The following is a 16,770-nucleotide window of genomic DNA, read 5'->3' on the forward strand; positions in this document are numbered from 1 at the left end:
TATTTGGGAATTGCAATTTGTGATTCCATTTAATAAATTGGTAATTGCTAATTGTGACCATCCTATTTGTGACTCATATGAATAGCGAGTCACAAATTGGTATGCATTGAATTGCAGTAATTCCATGTTGTAATTGCCTAATTGCGAATCGCAATTTGTTGCAATAAGGTCATTGCAAAATAGACTGTTTATACATTCGGCCCCAGGTCCTAACTATAACTACCTACTGGCGACTGATTGCGCCTCAGCACATAAAGTCATTTCCTGACAGTAGCTTACGGGGTGTGCCGCTACCTTCATTATATTGAAAGGCTTTTGGATTCATATATACACACACAGAGGCATCTTTTGGTCAAAACTCTTCATCCATTTGTCTGTTCAATTGTCACTGACAATTTGGTTTTGTCCACCACATTTCGCTTATGTCCATATTGCCAGCTGACAGGGGAGTTATTGGGTGATTTGACCCTCAAGCATTCTGAGCAATGGCATTTTCCTTAATTGCAATCTCTACTCAGAGAGACAAGTTTGAGTCTATTTATACAGCCCTCAGAGGAGCACAACTGACAGGCCCATTAGGGAGCAGCTCCAAGTTGCATGCAGGCGGATGATATAAGCATCATTTCCTACAGAGAGCACAAATTGAGTATTTGCATTGCTCTCTGCCAGGAGCGGCATCTGAGGTGGGCTTTGAAGATGAGAGCCATCCCGGCACTACTTACATTACTGTAATAGTTATGAGCAAATAGCATCAGTTTAGAATTGACAGAACAACAAATTCTGAAATAAGAGATTCACCCAGCAGGGCAATGTCAGTCAAAATACCTATAGACATGTAATGCATTAGAAATACGAGTTTAGTTTACCATAGTAAATAATTACTTAACAAGTTTCCTATTTGTAAGGGATTTCAATTGGATTATAAAGAATATATTGCATCTTTGTCATCTGAAGAGAGATCATCATGTTATGCTGATTTTACTGCATGACAATTAGACAAAATGTGTCCCTTTAAGATATTTGAGTGACTGATAATAACTTACTTTACCCTCATTCCAAGACATTCATGGGGTACTTTGTATGGGAGCTCATCTGTCTCCATTCTTTTTTCTGTTTCCATGCTTTGGAGGTAGGACAGCATTTGGGAGCAGATCTCTGTGCAGACGATCCTGCCGGAGGACTGCGCTGACTGCAACTCGGATTCTGTGGCAGAAGTGGGAGCTTTAGAAGATGCATTCTCCTTCCCTCTGTAAACAAATAACAGCCACATTAGAACATTAACCAGCAAAATGTTAAACACAAAGAATTATATGACCTATATTTGTTAGAGAAACACTACCACTCCCAAGATGTCAGTTACCATAACATCTCCTCTATCTTACTCCTCGGGCAATATGATAAGTACTTTTCTTTCCTTCCTAACCTTTGTTTCTTTCAGTTTTGCCCTTTGGTACATGTTTGTGCTATGTAATGAGCGGCACAGCACAGATTCACACCTGCAACACCCTTCCATACTCCTCTTCTTGCTAGCCTGCTGGGCTTAAGTGAACTTGAAGCTCCCTCTGCTCAGTTTTACTTTCCAATTCCCCTCACAATTAGCTCGGAGCCTGGCAACATTTTGTAGGCAGACATGAACTCTCCTCAAACCACCTGCTCTCCTGCGGTTGCCTATCCTCACTGTCTCTACCAGCATGATGGCCTTTGGTTTCCTCTTGCTCAGGGCTGGTGGTCTCCTTTCGCCCCATCTAGAAACAGATATTCCCTCTAAGCCTTATATACCTGCCCCCAGCACACAGAATATTACACTAATTGCTTGATGCCACCCCTATCTTTGAGGCCTACTCTGGAGAAGGTTGGTAGGTGGAACTTTTCCCCTATTGTCATTCTTAATTCTTTGCTGCCCCCAATTGACACCCTGTTCACTTGAGAAAATAAGCTGAAATAATAATTGATTAGGTTCCTTGAAATGTGCTGTAATACATTTTTCAACATAGCCTGCATCACACATGTTGAGGTCTACCCCCCCCCCATTATACACCTTTAAGAGGTCAGTAGCAAGTACCCAGGAAATATTGTGGCTGTCTCATAGTGATAGGGATTTAAATTGAGACTGCCACATTTTTTCCTATTACAAAGATGTCACACAATAACCCTAATAACACCAGTGGCAGTATTCCTGATAAAGCTGAGCAATTTGTGTTCAATAAAGATAGGTCAATCCTTGATCAATCTATTTAGATTTATGTAAATAAATTAATTTCTTCGTCCCTGGGTCCAATAACCTAGTAACTAAAAATCTTCTTTTCCTTATTCCAGTGCCAGAAATGTCTTTCCTCCTAACCCTGAGGCTCCTTCCCTTTGGAAGGGAAGTTGTTCCTAAGAAAAGAGACTCTCTAAATCAGCTGCTGTATGTAGATTAAAAAGGCCCTCTAACACATTTCAGGATTAGGACAAAGCATACTCAGATGGGTCTGAGATGCAGACTAAGATGCATCTGAAAGCAACATGATACACCCATGGCTTCTATCCACAAATGTCCTTGACTGCAGGAAGAGACAAGTAAAGGCACTTCTTATCCTTGTCCTCACACTGCAGATCTTCTCATCAACACTTTTGATCCAGTGCTCATTATTCACCCTCATTCTTCTGATTGGCTTTCTTCTGCTCAAACTGCAGCCTATGTACAAGCAAGGCTCAGAAAGCCTTTCCCAAAAGAATTCTGCAACCACCTTAAAGGGGTGTGGAAGGCAAAGTTATGAAGACCCCAGAGACTGATACAAAGTGATCATGCTTTTCGCGCACTCATACAAAAAAACCCAAAAAGGCATCAATAGGTCCTGATGGACCCGTCAGGATAAACCTCTTGACCTTTCAGGTCTCCTACTCAAGATCTTTTGTCTAGCCTTCTCTGACAAGGAGAAAGGAACGCTAGGACCTGGGCCCTTTCCCCAGTAGCCACAGGGGTCAGATTTCTAACGCCCTGGTGAAAGGACTTAGTTCAATTTACCAACAATAATTAGAAATCCACTTAAACTGCAGCCCATACATCACCTACTGAGCAATACTGTAAAGGGAGTGTCTTGTGGAAACATTTCAGTTCCATTAGATCAATTCAGGGACAGCAGTAGAACTCCAACCCTCTTTCTTTAATAATCACACACACAGGAATCACTAGAAATTTATTTTAAAGTATTTATTTTAAAACTCCTATTTGAGTGCACACAGTATTCCATGGTTACATTGCAAAAGATCAAAAGTAAAGCAGTAAAGCATTTCATATTCAGTGAAAACAACAGGAAAAAGTTGTAGCATGGTGATTTAATTTTGGGGCCCTAACACCCTTACTGTGCTCTTTCAAGGCCCTACGTTAGGTCTACCAAAATCAATAAATAATAAGCCTGTCTTCGAGTTTCAGGGGTAGTGTGCATGCCTGATTTGGGATAACAAGGACTATTGTCTGTCTGGCAGGCTTGCCTGCTATCTCAAGAACAAAGCAAGGACATTGGGCATTGTTACGATTTCGGTGGACGGAAAAGCCCATCCACCGTCATTCTGACGGGGAGTTGCCGCCATTGTGGCTGCCACCGCACCGGGCCCATTATGAGTTTCCCGCTGGCCTAGCGGGAAACAGCCTACACCGTTGTCTTCAGCTTGTAATAGAGCCGGCGGCAATGCTGTAGTGCATAGTTACACCGGCACCCATCGCAATGTTCACTGCCTACAAAGCAGACAATGAACATTTCAGTGGTGCTGGCAAGGAGAGCCCCTGAACTGCCCAAGCCAAGTGCATGGGCCCCCCTGGGCTCCCGTGCACCCGTTCACTGCCAGTCTTTTCATGACAGTAGTACCTCCATTAATTTGCTGGCGGAGAACGTAGTTGTACTCCAAAGGGCAGCACTGCTTGCAGCGCTGCCCTTGAGGATCAGGACCGCCATGACTGCCAGACCCCAGGGAGAGCCCCTGGCGGTGCTGGCAGTCCAATTGCAGCGTGACTGCAGCGGTCGTTATATGGTGCTCAGACCGCCACATTGAAGGTGGTTCAACTGCCACCGCGAACCTAGCGGTCATGAGACCACCAGGTCCATAATAAGGGTGTGTCTATACGAGAAAAATAGTCCCACCACCAGTCAGTGAAGGTTAAATACTTCCTATTCCCAGAGCCTTGGGGAAGTCTCCCGGAGCAGTCTTTGATCAGGGTGGAATCTGGTGCCATGCTTCATATCTTGATATTCTCCCATCTAGAGATCTTCCCCTAAAGTATGGTCTGGAACCTGGCATTTAATATGATTTGACCACTGATTGTATCCAAATTTTAAAAAATAAAACAGTGCTTGGGGGCACTAAGAAACCTTCAAGTTTAAATTAACATGGTGCACATTACATCATCCACATATTTACATTATGTAAAACATGTCAACCTACACACTGAGCAGCTATAATGATATAAGCAGTTCTAAGACACATTTCAAGAACTTCACACTTTCTACTACAAGAATATAAAAAGGCATATATGATTTTTGAACATGTCACACTTTCTATGAAGGAAATTAAAACGTCTGAAAAGACAAGTGATGAAAGTAGAATAGTTTGGAGAGACAAATGAAGGAAATAAAAGAATCTGAATGGGAGGAATCATAGACCCTCATTACAACCCTGGTGGTCGGTGTTAAAGCGGCGGTAATACTGCAAACAGGCTGGTGGGAAAGAAAATGGGATTACGACCATGGCGGAAACCGCCAACATAGACAGCCACTTTAACACTCTGACCGCCATGGCGGTAGAAACAAACAGCACGGCGGTCACCGCCAACAGACAGGCGGGAGACAAAGTACCGCCCACCCTATTACAAGAGGCCTATCCGCCACCTTTTCCGGGGCAGAACCAACGCTATCCAAAGCACGGCGGAAACAGTACACAGAAGGGAAAACACTCACCTCTCGACACCCAACGAGGAACCAGGACGCCATGGAGCCCGAACTACACGTATTCCCATGTTGGTTTACCTCCTCTTCTACCATTAGTACGAACGGTGGCGGCGACGACCACAGTGAGTACTGTACCTACAACACAGGGGAGGGGGAGGAAAGAGAGTGACACACACACGCAACAATGCAACACCCCCACCCTCACACACAACAACAGACACACAAATACATGCAGCAACACTACATATACACCCCTCCACCCCCTGGAAGAACGCAAGGACAAAAGGAAAAAAAAAAATCAATATATATAAATATGTACACCAACTACACAAGTCTGGATAGTGTACTAATCATTGCCCGTGGACCACTGGGCCCAAAGTGCATGGGCGAGGCCCACACATGATACCTGACTGGAAACGGAGAGAACACTGCTGGGGCATCAGATCGAAAATATACACGCACCTCAGGGAGAGGTGAAGGGGGCACCTCAGCCTGATGAACGCACGACGGCACTGCTGCATGAGGGGGCTCCATGCCCTTTGATGTATCCTGGGGAGTGCAAAGCCACAGTCTCTCAAGTCTCTCCAGTGGGTGGTTTGCCCACTGCTTTATCCTGGGGAGTGAAAAGCCACAGTCTCTCAAGTCTCTCCAGTGGGTGGTTTGCCCACTGATTTATCCTGAGGAGTGCAAAGCCACAGTCTCTCAAGTCTCTCCAGTGGGTGGTTTGCCCACTGTTTTATCCTGGGGAGTGCAAAGCCACAGTCTCTCAAGTAGATGCCTTTCTCCACTGGTTTTGGAGGGGGCCTGGTGCCCAGAGTGCTTCATCCTGCCAAGGACTGAGTTAGTGGATGTTATTCTCCACTGCTTCTGGAGGGGGCCTGGTGCCCAGAGTGCTTCATCCTGCCAAGGACTGAGGTAGTGGATGTCATTCTCCACTGGTTCTGGAGGGGGCCTGGTGCCCAGAGTGCTCAACGTGCAGTGTGGCCGGTACAATTCCCTCACCTGGGTGTGCGTGCCACAAGATTTGCGAGGTTCAGGTAGCATGATACGCCATGGAGGCAGCAACATACCCCACACTGCTGTGGCTGCACCTTCCACCTGTAGGTGTAAACAGTGATGGAAGAAATGCCTCATGGAAGCTGCCCAGGGTCCAGGACCTCTCCCCCAGCCTCAGACAACTGACCACTGGGGATGGTAGCCATGTCAGCGGTGGTGCCTGTGTCTGAGAACACCGCGGGGCCAGTGGCTGTGCTTGCGGTGGTGTCTGTTGCGGCGGTGCTTGCGACAGTGCTGGCGGAGGTGCTGGTGGCAGTGCATGGGTCAGCACCTGCAGAGGGACACAGCAGGACGTTTCCTGCAACCTCGGACGACTGCCCACTGGGGAAGAGGCTGGGGACTGTCGCTGAGGCTATAGACGTGCCGGGGGCGGTGCAGGTGGCGGTGCAGGTGGTGGTGCAGGTGGCGGTTTTGGTGGCGGGCAGCTAGCGGTGTTCGCCACCGTACAGGTTGGCATGGTCGTGGACAGAAACTGTGACACTGGTCCCTCAGTCAGTGCCACCATGCCCTCTCCTGACCTGCTCTTCAGCTTGTGGCCCTTCCCCAGCTTTGATGGTGCCGCAGTTGTCTTGCCACTATACCCTTTGGTTTTTGCTGAGCCCTTGGTGGCTGGTACTTTCGGCTTCTCCTTCTGGGGTGTGGGCACCTTTTTCACCTTGGCAGGTGGTGGATTGTCCTTGCCCTCGCTTCGTGGCACACTTGCAGCCCTGATGGGTAGCGCACTCCATGACCCCGCAGTTAATGGCACCGCTGTGCCTGGGGATTTGGTGGCTGAGGTGCTGGGCTGGGACCTGGAAAGCCTGGCCCTAGGGGAAGGATGGGGGGAGATGTAGGGAAGAGAAATTTGTAAATTGAGAATAATTGAGAATAATTGGTGTGCTCCGCTATATATTTTTTTTTCTATTGTTTGTTACTGGTTTTCTGTGGGGAATTCCGGGAAGCACATCATGGCAATGATGTGTTTTAGTGTTTGAGCACCTCTAATCATAATTACATTTAGGAATACTATGGGAATGTGCAGTGATATTCTTGCTTAGTGTTGCCACAAAACTTATTTGTATACATACAAACACCCCCACTCGCTAAACACACTGACATACAAACACCAATACTCATCTGCACACCTTTATACACGCACCCCCACTCATCCACACCCCCACTCGTCCACACACCCTCATACACGGACCCCCACTCATCAACACACCCACTCTCACACTGACATACAGACGCCCCCACTTGCTAACACACTGACATACAAATACCCCCACTCATCCATACACCTTCATACAAGCACCTCCACTCATCAACACACTAACTTTCACACAGATGTACACGCACCCCTAATCGCTCAAACACTGACATACAAACACTCTCACTCATCCACACACCTTCATACACGCACACCCACTCATCCGTACACCTTCTTACACGCACCTTCACTCATCCGCACCTTCATACACACACCCCTACTCATCTACACATTCGCTATCACACTGACATACATGCACCCCCACTCGCTCACACACTGACATAGAAACTCCGCCACTCATCTGCCCGCCTTCATACATGCACCCTCACTCATCCACACACCTTCATTCACGCACCCTCAATCATCCCCACACCTTCATACATGCACCCCCACCCATCCACCCACGTTCATACATGCACCCCCACTCGTCCACACACTCCCTGACATACACCCCCACTGTCTCGCACACACCCGTACAAACACCCTTACTCACATACATCCCAATCAATTAATCAATCAAGGCATTTGTAAGGCGCACTACTCACCCGTGAGGGTCTCAAGGTGCTGGGGGGATGCTACTGCTCGGACAGCCAAGTCTTGAGGTGTCTCCTGAAGGTAAGTAGGTCCTGTGTCTGTCGCAGGTAGGTGCGAAGAGTGTTCCACATCTTGGCAGCGAGGTGGGAGAACGATCTGCCACCGGTGGTCGCTCTGTGGATGCGTGAGATGGTGGCCGAGGGCAAGGTCAGTGGAGCGAAGCTGTCGTGTTGGGATGTAGAAGGAGAGCTGTCTGTTGAGGTAATCTGGCCCGGTGCTGTGCAGTTCCTTGTGAGCGTGGGTGATGAGTTTGAAAGTGATTCTCTTGTTGACAGGGAGCCAGTGCAGGTCTCTCAGGTGGGTTGTGATGTGGCTGTGGCGGGGGATGTCCAGGATGAGGCATGCGGAGGCGTTCTGTATGCGTTGCAGTCTTATCTGGAGCTTGGCCATGGTTCCTGTGTAGAGGGCATTGCCCTAGTCCAGTCTGCTGCTTACGAGTGCTTGGGTGACTGACCCAATACACACACCTACTGACTCGCATTTTAAAACACCTCCCTCCCCTTCGATTCCATTCAGACACAAACACCCTCCATGCACACATACATACAAACATGCACTCACGCACACCAATACTGGTACACATACATGCACACACATGCACAGAGCATCCCCCTCTTTCAGACAGTCCACCCACCTGTCTGGGTGAGGTGTTCGTCCGGGAGGGGATGGGCGTTGGCATTTCCACCGCCAGTGCTGCACCACCGTGCAGGAACCGCGGTGCCCTATTACGTCTCGTGATACAGTGGGCGGAGTCCTTTTGGCACGGCAGTGCCGGCGGTGGACCCGGCGGTGTCGGATTTCTGCCCTTAAGTGGGCAGAAATCCCTGGGTGATTCCAAATATGGCGGTCTTCCGAACGCCAACACTGGCGGTCTTTGGGCGCTGCAGCTTCAGCAGTATTTCTAAAAGACCGCCAAAGTCGTAATGAGGGCCTTAGTCTTTGAATCAAAAGAAAGCAATTTGCAGCACAGTACAACTACCCTACAGCTGTGTCAGAAATATATTTGCTGTAGACATTAAAGGAGGAAGGTACAGCTTAGTTATCAGCCTCAAATAATTCAACACATTGTTACTCTACAGACACTTTAAGATGAATGATATTCACCTACTGAGAGATCTATTGAGAGAAAGTGACGTCATGTCCTTCTGAATCTAAAAAACATGTATCTTTCAGTTCCTATTTTTTCACCACACCAATGCATCCTCAAATTTCCCTAGAATAATTATTTTTACCAAATTGATGAAACCAGTGGTACAATTCATCAGGGAATATGTCTACTAGTATATTTCAACAATATCTTGATCATAGTACAAGACCCACATCTCTCACATCAACATCTTCATTTAACAAACTCCGTCCTTCAAGACACTTTCCTGAGCCACACTGTGCCCAGATCCCAGTCCCCCAAAATCACTGCACTAAATCTAAGCACACTCGTAGTTAGTGCCTCTCAGTTCATAGTTCTAACTTAACAAATACACATAGCACATGTATCTCACTATATAAATGTATTAGAAATGTTTGGTCTCATATACTTTAACATTATTCTTTTAAATGCTATCAATAATATGTCATAAATATCTGTGGACAAGACCTAACTCTAATTCCCTGAAAAGTTTGTTTTAAACCCTATACAGTTTTAACCAATACAAGAGTTGAATATCCTCCAAAATGTCACCTGCATCACCTTTTCTAACAAATTCCTTGGAATAGATTTGACATAGCACTTGTAATTTCTTCCTGCTGTTTTAACCTATGCAACTGGTGCAATAAGACTTAAAACACATCAATATATATCTACCCAGGTTTAGCATGTAATAGCCTCGATACCCTTTCTTAAAATTTCCTTAGATGAGAACCCTGAAACCTATTGGTAAAACTGATTTCAGTTCTTATACAGTTTTGACCTATTTTTCTAGTTGAAAACACTTTAAAAAGTCCTCATTCATGTTTGATCTATTTGGGAGAAAACCAAAGTTCTTTAAATTCTATCTACTCATGACCAGTGTTTCAGAGTAAGGCTCCCATTGTTATTGACAGAATTTAACCTGAATCAGTAACTCCAACTGGAATTCTGTCACCATCAATTCCTACTGTCTCTTGGCTTAAAATTATGATTTCCACAACATCTTGTCCTGATAATTCCAGACATTGGCCCTCATTACAACCCTGGTGGTTGGTGTTAAAGTGGCGGTAATACCGCCAACAGGCCGGTGGTAATTACCGCCAAATTATGACCATGGCGGTGTTATCTCTGATAGACAGCAAATGTACCACACCGACCGCCAGGGAGGAAACAACAGCCACCACACCCACCATATTAAGGCACACTATTCCACCACCTTTTCCGGGGCGGTACCAAGGACATCAAAAGCCTGGCAGAAACACTGCACAGAAGTGAAAGGACTCAACATTAGAGACACAGGGAAGACCAACGCCACCATGGAGCCCGAGCTGCATGTCTTCCCCATGATTTTCTACCCCAACACCATACACACAACCAGCCGCATTACCAAAACATTTGTACCCTGTACCTCAGATGAATAATGCAAGGACAAAACGATTTTGAGAAAGTGAATGTAATGAGAGAAACACATCAAGATAAATAAGTGAGGCAAGACAAGAGATATATACATATGCACATCAAAAGGGACACAGCCCAGTCCACAATGTACGTAGTCCACATGGCCACAGGTCAAAGTCCAAGGCCAAAAATGGCACCTGCTTCAACACGGAGAGAACACTGCAGGGGCATCTGTTGGTAAATAGGCAGACACCTAAGGGGGACGGGGGACGGGGGGACGGGGGCACGGGGGCACCTCAGCTGGGAGATGGAAAAACACCACTGGTTCTGGAGGGGGCAACATGCCCTGTGCTTGGTCCTGGGGAGTGCAAGGCCACAGTCTCTCAAGTGGGTGACTTGTCCACTGGTTCTGGAGGGGGCATCGTGCCCTGTGCTTGGTCCTTGGGAGTACAAGGTCACATTCTCTCAGGTGGGTGACTTGCCTACTGGTTCGGGGTATTGTGCCCTGTGCTCTTGATCCTGGCGAGTCTAGGGTACGTGCGTGTCTTACCCACTGGTTCTGGAGGGGCCATCATGTCCTGTGCTCTTGATCCTGGGGAGTGCAAGGTCACAGTCTCTCAGGTGGGTGTCATACCCACTGGATTTGCAGAGGGCAGGCCGCACAGCAGCCCATGGAGGCAGGATTAAATACCATCCGCTGGCGGTGATGGCTGCTCAGTGGTGGTACTGCTGCTGGTGGGGGGAGGCTCCTGCCCATCCCTGCAACCTCGGATGGCTTCTCACTGGAGGTGGTGGTGCTGCTGCTGCTGGTGGGGGGAGGCTCCTGCCCATCCCTTGCAACCTTGGATGGCTGCTCACTGGAGGTGGTTGTGGTGCTGCTGCTGTTGGGGGGAGGCTCCTGCCCATCCCCTGCAACCTCGGATGGCTGCTCACTTGAGGTGGTGGTGGTGCTGCTGCTGTTGGGTGGGGGCTCCATCACAGTTCCTGCCCCAGGTACCTTGCTCTTCCTACCTGCTGGGGCAGGCTCCTTTCCCTTCTTGGCAGCAGCTTGGGCAGGCTCCTTGACCCTCAGCACATGTGCCCTGGATCCTTTCCCACCACACGTGGGTGTGGTGACGACTGGGCGTATGGACTGGGTGGCTGAGGTGCTTGGCTCTTCCCACCCTGGCCAGACGTGCAGAAAAGGGGGAGGAGTAGGGATGAGGTCAATGGTGGATAGGAACAGTTTTTAGGGACACTAGGGCAGGAAGAGGGAGAGGGTTTGGGAGTGGAGGAAGAGGGAGTGGTTCTTGGAGGTGTCTGTCTGCCTATTTTGGGTGCAGGTACATGGGCTGGATGCTCTTGTGAGGTGGATAGCTGTTGGGTGTTTGAGTGCTTGTGTTTGTGTACCTTAGGAGGGGAACAGACACAGTGGGAGAGGACACAGCGGACGTGTGCCTGGCTGTTGTGGAGGTGTCTGCCAGTGAGGTGTGTGTTCTGCTTGGTGTGGTGGGGATGCTGGTAGTGGATCATGATGTAGTGCATGCAGGTGTGAGTGTGGATGGAACTGGGAGGGAGGTGAAGGAAGAGATGGAGGGGGAGGCAGTGAAAATAGTGGATGTTGGTATGTCTGCATCTAGATGGTGTTTGTGTGAGTGCCTGTGGGATGAAGCGTGGTGCTTGTGTTTGCCTGAACCACTCTTGTGTGTTGTCTTGTGTGCATGCTCTTCAGGCTGTGTGCTTGGGATGGGTTTGGGTTGAGGAGCATGGGACTGGGAAGTGGAAGTTGGAGGGGTGAGGGTAGAAACAGGGACAATGGCTGCCATCAGAGAGGAGGCCAGAGCCTGGATCGATCTCTGTTGGGCTGCCAATCCAGTGTGAATGCCCTCCAGGAATGCATTAGTATGTTGCGTTTGGGCTGCCAGCCCCTGGATGGCATTCAAAATGTTGACTGCCCTACAGAGATGGATCTCAGGAGGTCAATAGCCTCCTCACTCAGAGCAGCAGGGCTAACTGGGCAGGGCCTGAGGTGCCTGGGGCGTAGGAGATGCCCACCCTCCGGGGTGAGCAGGCACGGGCAACTCGATGAGGGGCTCCTGGGAGGGCGGTGCCGGTACGCGGCGTGGCAGTTGTACCTGTAGCTGGCATGGTCACAGAGGTATCCACCACCACCAGGGAGCTTCCATCGGAGGAGGTATCTGTGTCTGAACTGTCCCCTCCGGTCTCTACCGTGGTGCTCCCCTCGCCCTCCATCCCACTGGTGCCCTCAGAGTCGGTGGACTCTGCCTCCTGGGAACTGTGGGATACAGCTCTCTCTGTCACCGGTGCCTCTGCTCCTCTGCCAGATGATGCTAATGCACATACGGACAGGATGACAAAAGAATAAGGGGGGGAGATAAAGGATACAGTTGGTCAGTGGCTTCAACAACACCACCATTGGTGTACACAGCACCCTCACACACAGGGAACAGGCCTACGCAATATGCCATAGCACTACCAGAGAAAAAGTTAGCATCCAAGGCATGGGGAGGGGCACACACAGCCAAATGCGGCACACCTGGGACCCACGCAGCCCTGACCAGTAGTGGATGTTTACAAACTAGGTAGCAGGATTATCCCTTCAGAACCCTAGCCACCAGGGGACCTATGCTGCAATCTCAGGCCTGGCCTAGGGGCACCCACTCACACACAACCCCCACTCAGATACCACCATACCATGCGTATGTTGTAATTCTGGGCACGGTACTCACCCACTTGTGGCTGCTGTGATGCCCTCAAGTGCCCATCCAGCTCAGGATAGACCACTACTAGTATGCGGGCCATCAGGTGGGTCAGAGTTCGACGGGCACCCCTTCTGCGTTGGAGGGCCATCCCCAGCTGGGCCTCCGCCATCTTCTGTGCCCAGCGTCTCAGGTCCTCCCGCTGTTTCCGACAGTGGGTGCTCCACCTGCCATAGACGCCCAGGGTCTGCACGACCTTGGCGATGGCACACCATATACCCTTCTTTTGATGGTCGCTGATCTGCAGAGGAAATACACACAGGAAAATAGTATTAGTCAAACAGTCCTGCCTGTTACACTTATGGCCCACAATGCCCCTTCACATCACCATTTTCACACACATGGCATAGCACACAACCATCATGCTGCCCAGAGGACATCCACCCACCCCTCTTACCTGAGGCCTTCACACACAACTCCATGCATACATGCCACATGCATCGTTCCCATTGTGTACTCACCTGTTGGTCTGGAGGCCCATACAGCCATCAGTACTGGGGTAGGACCCCATCCACCAGTCTCTCCAACCCAGCTGAAGTGAAGGCAGGGGCCCTTTGCCCAGTCACATGGGCCATGGTAGGTTCAAGACACAGGTCACAGCAGCACAAGCAGTGTAGGTCCTCTCCTGTGGATCATCAGGTAGCAAGTGAGGGAATATGATAGAAAATGGCGGTCACGTCCGTGGCAGTGGATACCGTCACCACGTGCATAGATCCCCATTGGCCACTGTACCCCATAGGGCCCAATGTTACTCAATGAGGAGTAGCAAGGCTGTTTCCGACCGCCTCCCGCAACGGCGCACAACATCAGCGGAATTACCTCACTTCCACCTCTCCCTCCAGACAGGACAGGCAGACGCCATTTCAGAGAGGGTGGGGGGCAGGCCCAGGATATTTGCTGCATCACTGTTGAAAACTGGACATACTATACTAGTCATACTTACCCATGGCATGTTAGCAGCATGCAAAGTTCTGTTGTAGCCCCATTGTTCAGTTTGTGACCGGCTCCTCACTCTTTTTCCCCATAGATTGCTACCGCTGTGGATGAATAGGAGATGGAGACATACCCCCGTGTACAGACCCCTGGTGGACTTGGCAACAATGGAGGACAGGCACATCATCCTCACCTATAGACTTGACAGGGTCACAATCACAGAGCTGTGTGCCCAATTGGAGCCTGTCCTGATATCTGCTATCCGTCACCGCACTGGGATCCCCCCTCTTGTTCAAGTTCTATCAGTGCTCCATTTCCTGGCACTTTCCAAATGACAATGGGCTTGGCAGCAGGAATGTCACAGCCAATGTTCTCAATAGTGCTGACCAGAGTGTTGTCTGCCCTGATTAAACACATGTGCAGCTACATTGTTTTCCCCCAGGTTGAAGATTTGGCCACAGTGAAGGCCGAGTTCTATGCAATGGGACATATCCCCAAAATAATTGGGGCGATTGATGGAACACATATTGCATTTGTCCCCACCGTCAAAATGAACAGGTGTTCAGAAATTGTAAGAGTTTCCACTCTATGAATGAATGAATCAATCAATCAGTACATTTTTAAAGCACGCTACTCACCCGCGAGGGTCTGAAGGCACTTTGAGGGGAGTGTGGGGGAGCTGCTACTACTCGAACAGCCAGGTCTTGAGGTGTCTCCTGAAGGTGAGCAGGTCCTTGGTCTGCCGTAAGTGGATGGGGAGGGTGTTCCAGGTCTTGGTGGTGAGGTAGGAGAATGACCTGCCGCCGGTTGTTATCCCGTAGATGTGTGGAACGGTGGCGAGGTCGGCGGAGCTGAGCTGTTGGTTCGGGGTGTAGAAGGTGAGTTGCGTTCATTGAGGTATGCTGGTCCGGCGTTGTGGAGTGCTTTGTGGGCGTGGGTGAGGAGCTTGAAGGTGATCCTCTTGTTGATGGGGAGCCAGTGTAGATCTCTCAGGTGGGCTGTGATGTGGCTGCAGCAGGGGATGTCGAGGATGAGGCATGCGGAGGCGTTCTGTATGCGTTGCAGTCTTTTCTGGAGATTGGCCGTGGTTCCCGCGTAGAGGGCGTTGTCGTAGTCCAGTCTGCTGCTGACGAGGGCCTGGGTGACCATCCCTCTGGTTTCGGTGGGGGTCCACCTGTAGATCTTGTGGAGCATGACGAGGGTGTTGAAGCAGGAGGATGAGACGGCATTGACTTGTTGGGTCATTGAGAGCGATGAGTCTAGGATGAACCCCAGGTTGCGTGGGTGGTTGGTGGGCCTTGGTGCGGCTCCCAGTGTGGTCGGCCACCAGGAGTCGTCCCAGGTGGAAGGGGTGGAGCCGAGGATGAGGACCTCCGTCTTGTCTGAGTTAAGTTGTAGGCGACTTCTCCATCCAGATGGCGATGGCCTTCATTTCTACGTGGAGGTTAGTTTTGGCAGTGGCGGGGTCTTTGGTGAGGGAGAGCATCAGCTGGGTGTCGTCAGCGTATGAGACGATGTTGAGGTTGTGAGATCGGACGATGTTGGTGAGCGGTGCCATGTAGACGGTGAAGAGGGTCGGGCTGAGGGAAGATCCTTGGGGTATACCGCAGATGGTCTTCTCTTCAGATCGGAAAGGAGGGAGGCGGAGTCTCTGTGTTCTGCCGGTGAGGAAAGAGGTGATCCAGTCCAGGGCTTTGTCGTGGATCCCTGCGTCGTGGAAGCATGTGCGTAGGGTGTGGTGGCAGATGGTGTCGAAGGCGGCCAAGAGGTCCAGGAGGATGAGGGCCACTGTTTCACCTTTGTCCAGCAGGGTCCTGATGTCGTCAGTGGCGATGAAGGCGGTCTCGATGCTGTGGTTGCTGCGAAAACCGGATTGGGATGGGCCCAGAGTGTTGTTTTCCTCAAGGAAGTGGGTCAGTTGCCTGTTGACGATCTTCTCGATGACCTTTGCCAGGAACAGGAGCAGGGAGATGGGCCGATATTTTTTTAGGTCCTTTGGGTACGCCTTGGGTTTCTTGAGTAAGGCGTTGATCTCGGCATGCTTCCAGCTTTTCAGGAAGGTGGCGGTCTCGAAGGAGCTGTTGATGATTATCCATAGTTGGGGGGGGATGATGGAGCTCGCTTTGTTGAAGATGTGCTGCGGGCAGGGGTCAGATGGTGAGACGGAGTGAATGGTCTTCATGACTTTGGTGGTATCATCGTCATTGACGTGAGTCCAGGAGAGCAGGAGGTTGGTGTGGCTGGGGGGCAGTGAGTCTGAGGTGCTGGCGACTTCCGGTGGGGTCTTGGTGTTGAAGCTGTCCTGGATGTCTGCGATCTTGCGGTGAAAGAAGGTGGCTAGGGAGTCGCAGAGGTCTTGCGAAGGTGGGATGTCGTTGGTGCTGGAGCTGGGGTTGGAGAGTTCCTTCATGATGTTGAAAAGCTCTTTGCTGTTGTGCACGTAGTTGTCGATGCGTTCCTTGATGGAGGATCTCTTGGCGGTCCGGATGAGCTGGTGGTGCCTGCAGATGGCGTTCTTGAGGGCCGTGTGGGTGACCGGTGTCTGTTCGTGGCGCCACTTCTTCACAAGTTTTCAGCATGTCTGTTTGGAGGTCTGGAGGTCAGCGGTGAACCAGGTGGCCTTTCAGACAGTGCAGTTGTAGGATGGTTTCTTGATCGGGGCCAGAGCATTGGCGCAGTCATCGATCCATTGCCTGAGGTTGTGGGCAGCTGTGTCGGTGGTGTCGGCTG

At 50.0% G+C, this 16,770-nt stretch overlaps 1 pseudogene; it reads right to left on the reverse strand.

The window, feature by feature from the left end:
* The window catches only part of LOC138278229 (Golgi phosphoprotein 3 pseudogene), a 152,145-nt pseudogene extending 135,923 nt beyond the window's left edge, over positions 1-16,222 (reverse strand).
* Positions 16,223-16,770: the final 548 nt, after the last annotated feature.

Source organism: Pleurodeles waltl, chromosome 2_2 (assembly GCF_031143425.1).
Source record: "Pleurodeles waltl isolate 20211129_DDA chromosome 2_2, aPleWal1.hap1.20221129, whole genome shotgun sequence".
NCBI lineage: Eukaryota > Metazoa > Chordata > Amphibia > Caudata > Salamandridae > Pleurodeles > Pleurodeles waltl.